Source organism: Zeugodacus cucurbitae, chromosome 3 (genome assembly GCF_028554725.1).
Source record: "Zeugodacus cucurbitae isolate PBARC_wt_2022May chromosome 3, idZeuCucr1.2, whole genome shotgun sequence".
NCBI classification, from domain to species: domain Eukaryota; kingdom Metazoa; phylum Arthropoda; class Insecta; order Diptera; family Tephritidae; genus Zeugodacus; species Zeugodacus cucurbitae.
This window is the reverse complement of record NC_071668.1, coordinates 73,807,179-73,813,718: the sequence shown is the minus strand read 5'-3', so window position 1 is coordinate 73,813,718 and position 6,540 is coordinate 73,807,179. Positions and strand designations below refer to the sequence as shown.

Genomic DNA, 6,540 nt, shown 5'->3' with positions numbered 1-6,540 from the left:
CTATATGCTATAGTGAACCGATCTGAACAATTTTTTCGGAGATTAAATTATTTCTATGAACAATAGCTCACACCAAACTTCGTAAAGAAGTTTTCCATACAAGCCCTTGATTCCGATCGTTCGGTTTGTATGGCAGCTATATGCTGTAGTGAACCGATCTGAACTATTTTTTTGGTGATTAAACTATTTCTATGAACAATAACTCACACCAAATTTCGTGAAGATATGTAGTAAAATGCGGAAGTTTTCCATACAAGCCATTGATTCCGATCGTTCAGTTTGTATGGCAGCTAAATGCTATAGTGCACCGATCTGAATTATTTTTTTGGTGATTAAATTATTTCTATGAACAATAACTCACACCAAATTTCGTGAAGATATGTAGTAAAATGCGGAAGTTTTCCATACAAGCCATTGATTCCGATCGTTCAGTTTGTATGGCAGCTAAATGCTATAGTGCACCGATCTGAATTATTTTTTGGTGATTAAATTATTTCTATGAACAATAACTCACACCAAATTTCGTGAAGATATGTAGTAAAATGCGGAAGTTTTCCATACAAGTCCTTGATTCCGATCGTTCAGTTTGTATGGCAGCTATATGATATAGTGGTCCTATATTGGCAGTTCCGACAAATGAGCAGCTTCTTTAAGAGAAAATAACATCTGCAAAATTTCAAAACGATATCTTAAAAACTGAAGGACTAGTTCGTATATATACAGACTGACGGACAGACAGATGGATATGGCTAAATCGTTACAAACTTCGTGACAAACTTAATATACCCTGTTCAGGGTTTAAAAATATAGAATGTAACCTCTAAGCTTTCAAAAATATATGTTTGAGCTTTCAAAATATAATCCACTATCGAAACACTAAAGATATATCGCAACACTTTTCATTGAAAATTTAATTTTCAATTCTCAACATTTAAATGTTCCACCATTTTATTATGTTTTCTTTAATTTAGCACTCACAACTTCAGCCACACATCTAATAAAACGAGTACATATCTCTTAAACTACATATGCCGCGCTTTCTTAGTTATATATCGTGCGCCAAATGCAATTCTTCCTCACTTCGTGTGCAAAACAACAATTAAATGGCGAGCGAAATGAAGTAGCGCAAGCATTAAAGCGGCAACTTGGTATATGCAAATTTATTTACGACAAAAATTAAGTTTTCCAAAACGTGAACACCTGCTGGATTACCAGCTGTGCCACTGGCATCAGTCGGTTACAGGGTGGTTCAATGAAGTAGGAACTTTAAAAGTTAGCATTCTAATTAAAATTGTTTTATAAATAACTTTAAAATTTTGGCGTAAATAAGTTAAGAATAGAAGTTCCTGTTCACTTTGTGTGAAAAATATCAGCAAAAATTACTCAACGTAAATCAAATTCTATATCTCTAAAAAATACTTACAATTAAAATGCTCCATTGTTTCAATATGAGGATGCATTTATAATAAATATCCACATTTTAGAATTTTCTTTTACATAATTGTGTGAACAGTAATATAAATTAATTATTATTATTAATTATCTCAAAATATTTTACCAAATTGCGGCGATACTGTTATTATGCTATATAAAATCCAAACTGGTTGTTGAATTGAGCAATTCACGTAGTTTAACATAATTGAGTTGTTAATTGAATTCAATTAGATATCACAGCCACATTTAATTAGGAAATAAAAATTAGTTGTTTTTTGCATTTTCTTCAATTAACACAAAAATAGTAGTAATATCTCAGTATTGTCAGCTGCTAATTAGTAATTAAATTTTCAGACTGCACCTTAATTGAGTCAATTAACAAATTTTCTCTTTAAATTTAGGAGCAGACAATTGATACACTTTAATTGAGTAAGGCTTCATTGACTCAATTAAGATTAAGTTAAGTTAAAACGTTTAACTAGCCAAAAATATATGATATTGTTTAAATAATACTATAAAATAGGTTTGAATGCAGATTTGAGCAATATAAATAGGTTATAATACTTTATGTTGTTAATTGAATGCAATAAAATATATAGAAATCAAACTCTAATTGAGTAATTAATATCTGTTTGAAGATTAATAGATCAAATTCCACTACAACAAGTTTAGCTATATTTAATTAGCAAATTGTAATCAGATTTCACTTATTTGTATTCAATTAACACAATATAATAATAATATAACCTTATCAGACTACTCCTTAAGTTTGTCAATTAGCAAATTTTCTCTTTAAACATATGAGGTAATTTACTAATTAATAAAATTAAGAACTGTGTGTAATTTATTACGTAAGTCTTAATTGACTCAATTAAGATGTATGTTAGAACGTATAATTAGTCAAACAATGGGCCTAATCATTGAATCCGCATCGAATTCGATTTCGATACGATATAGATTTTCGATCGAAAATGTGCATGCAGTCATTGAATCCGTCGATAAACTGCTTTACCACAAAGTGAGAGCGTAAAACCGTTTTATCGACAAATGCGACAAATTTGATAAGTGTCTGTGCTTTTTGTTTTGTTAAAAAAAACATTAAAACTGAAAATTAACTATTGTGAAATTTCTTCCATAAAAATATTTAATTCGCCTGAGGCTCTTTAAGAAAATTCTTTCGCTATTTCGAGTGGGCAACTTTATATCGCTTTTAAACATCTTTAATTTATTTTTGTTAGTCCGTTTTTGTCTCTAGTCTCTAAAATACCCATTTAAAACATGATTTAGTCCGTCATCATTAATTATTTAGATAAAAACTTCAAAATTGTTTATTTCTTTTACATTTCCGCTACTCATTCACCAACGGATAGATTTCGAGCAAAATTTTCGATATTGCGGATTCAATGATTTCGTAATTAGCGACATCTATTAGCAGCGGAATGTATTTTTTTTCGAGTCGGTAAGTGAGTTCAATGTGATTATAAATTTTATTTTCGATACGGATTCAATGATTCCGACGTAAAATTTTTCGATCGAAACGGATTCAATGATTAGGGCCAATGATAATTTTACGACAGAATTTTTACTAATAAATAAATTGAGGACTGATTGTTCAAATTTTAATTGAGTAAGACTTAATTGATTCAATTTATATGAAGATTTAATTAACCCGAGATTGTCGATTTTATATTTTTTTTAAATAAAACTGACTGCGAACTCACTGGTGACTTAAGACTTAATTTGATCATGTTTTCCAAGCTTAGATTTGCTTAATTAGCATAAAATAACCTTATTAAGTCGTATTAGATATTTTTATTTTCATACCTAATTTTTAAATCAACCAAAGCTAGTCTTTTTTATTTAATATAATACACAAAAGAAGCACCCGTTAGTGTGGGAATATATAATTCAACATTTCAAGCATTTATAACATACCTGTGTACCCGCGCCACGTGTATATAACTTGACAGCAGACCACTTTGATTTCACTCTGGTTTCACAACTACATATATCTGTGGCTACAACAACAATTATGCGCTAAGTGAATCGCTTGCGCTTCATTTCGTTGCATGAAAATGCACGTGGATAACGGTAAAATGAAATACATATTTGAGTATGAGATAGAAAATTATAAAATATACACACAAATACTTGTGTGTGTTATATTTGTATGTGTGTAGGCAGATATATATGTATATGTAGTGCCAGCTTTTAACCTACAAAACTGTGCGACTGTTCGTTGTATCTTCTATTTTCATGTTGAAAGCTTAACTTATATACGCTTGTATTTGTGTGTGTGGTTTCACCCACATTTGCTTGGGCTTCTTATTTCACCACTCAAATTCATTTGTATTCGTATGTGGCATTTAAATCGCAGATGGCAGCTTAAACATTTGTGAAAATCCGCAAATTGCGCATTCATTTGCATGCCGCAACGCTTGTGTGTGTGTGTGTGTGTCATCATCTGTGGAAGAGAAAAATTCATAAATGAGTACTTATGAATACAACGAGTAATAAGGCAAAATATGCACAGTAAAGCAAGAGGGAAATTAAATGAAAGTCACAAAGCAAGTGAAATAAGAAAATATGTGACACGACAGTGCGCCATTGAACGTTTTGCGAGAGCAGCAAATTAAACATTAAACAAGTGAAAGGCTCCTTTTGCGTATTATTGGGCACATATTTGAGTTTGTGTGTGTGTGGCTGTGTTTCGTGAATTTTAATATTTGCACTGTGACCTCTATTTATTTGGCTTGTGACTTTAAGCGTTATATTATTATTACGTTTTTGTGGCTTCTTGACAAATTTGAAATTATGAATTTGCATTTTGTTGTTATATAAATTCATATTTGTGCTGAATACAGTAATGTGTTCAAATAAACAGAATTTATATATGTAATGTAATCCAAGGGTTTTATAATTGAATGAAATTTTCCTTTTACACATAACTTATACTGTAATTCATAAAGAAAATTAAATTTGTGCAATTTAAAGTCTTTGTTTTTACCTTTTACTATAACATTTCGTTCGTTGAGCGAAAAGATCTGTAATTCTCAATGGGTTTATAAATAATTTCGCATAAGTTGGAGTATAAAATTTTTTTATTAAATGCTCTCATTATGTCGGCTAACGATAAGGCAGTAGAAATACGTTTCTACTGTCAATAATTTAATAATAGATAAATCAGATTTTAATAACCTATTCCTAAAGTTTCGAAGGAATACTAAATCTAATTACAGTAAATTTATTAAAGTTTCAAGAAATTATATATAAGTGTCGACTTAATGAAATAAGTGAATAATATAAGTGTCCAAATTGAAATGTTTAGGTTTTTGTCATGCTGAAATCCTCTAGGTGAGAGATTTGTGAACATTTCTAGATTTGTGAACATTTCTCCGACCACCATCTAATGATTGAACTCCTGATGGCAGCATTCACTCGGAATTTTTGAAATTTGTTGGAATAAAATTCAAATAAATTTTGCTGAAAATTAAAATATTCCCTTTTCTTTAATATTATGGTACGATTATATAAGATTTTGTTTTCCAGAGAAATTTTTTGGTAAAGTGGTGAAAATTGGTATTTAGAATGCCCATTGTGAGACTACCGGGACTAGAATCACCCTACACTACCAGATTCTCTATGAAACAGACTGTGGTCTTGATAAAGTTATTTAATTCAATCATTTTGTCTTCATTTAGAAGACGTTTTACAGTCTCCTCCTTTTCTACTTCATGATAGCTTCTACGGTAATCATTGTATGATGTCCACAGTCTACTTGCATGTTCACCAAACAGAAAGGGATCTGTTAACACTCATACTAGAGTTCTTAAGTGGTTCTTTTGAATTTCAATAGTCGGCAAATGCAGTTTGCTTGTTGCGCAAGTCAGAGATTGTTTCCACCGAGACTCAGCCATGTCTATGACATACTTGTCGATTAAATATCTATAAGTGGCCAGAGACATGTATATTCCCTCTTTATTTTATCGGAATTTAGTTGTAAGGTGGTGCCTAGTTTGGCTAGTTTATCCGCTTTACAGTTTCCCATCATGTCAGTGTGATCTGGAACCCATTGAATATTTATTGTGAAATAGCCAGAAAGCTCCACTAATACCTCGAGAGAAGTAATTAAGATTATTTAATAAAAATGAAGAATAAATATTTCTCATCTCGAGATTAATCTACAGAAATTTATAATATATTTTTTATATCGATAGTTCGATTAAATATCGAAATCACTAACAATTCACTCATTCGCTTCTGCCAGAACAAATCGTCAATATAGTATATTTAATCTGCACACAATAACAAATTTATATGCACAATAATAAAAATTATTCAACGCTTATTTATATGTTCATCTACATTTGAGGCGTTTTATATGCACCATTCCGGCAAAACTATGCAACAACAAATAAAAATAATTTGTACAAACATCAAAATAAAAATTATATGGCCGCAACTTAATCGCTGCAATCAAGAATAAAAAATAGAATAACGCGATTAAAGCGCTATAAAGTAAAAATCCGCGTGCCACTCCAAGCAATACGCGCCATAAGTTATCGTAAAATACTTGTGGCAGCATAAGGCGGATGGAGGTGGTTGTAATAAGCCAAGCAATACTCGTAATTCTGAATGACTACTTGGAAGCAAATTATCGCTGGAGAGTAATAAAAGTGTTGAGCACAAAGCAGTCATAAGGCGTTGCAGACACAATGAAATATGGCAAATAATTGTCGTAAATTGTAGAGCGACTTAAGCCAGTAGTGCGCCTGAAGGTATGCTAAGTGGCGAAAAGAGTGGTGTGGTTAGACGAACTGGAGTATTTTTGTGGCCTTTAAAGTCCCGATTTAGGGTTTTCAGACAATAGAAAGTGTGTTTGTGCATTGCATTTTGCTTTTAAGAATGAAAAATGTAGGTTCGTTTCACAGAAGAGAAACTTTGATAGAAGAGAAATAGACACTAAAGTCAGCAGAAACTGCGCCTAGATTCCTTCAACACTTTTATGCAACTATTTGCTGCTATACCGTTATTATTTAGACACTCATGCGCGCAACTCCTTAAACACTCAACAGCCGGCCGAACAAAAGCGAACAATTGTCGCTA

At 31.5% G+C, this 6,540-nt stretch overlaps 1 long non-coding RNA gene across 1 annotated transcript; it reads right to left on the bottom strand.

Moving 5' to 3' along the window:
- Positions 1 to 209: 209 nt before the first annotated feature.
- On the bottom strand, positions 210 to 613 carry LOC128920053 (uncharacterized). The gene is made up of 3 exons (XR_008470166.1): positions 517 to 613; positions 364 to 466; positions 210 to 312 (listed from the first exon to the last, which is right to left on the bottom strand). It is a non-coding gene; the product is annotated as an uncharacterized LOC128920053 (long non-coding RNA).
- Positions 614 to 6,540: the final 5,927 nt, after the last annotated feature.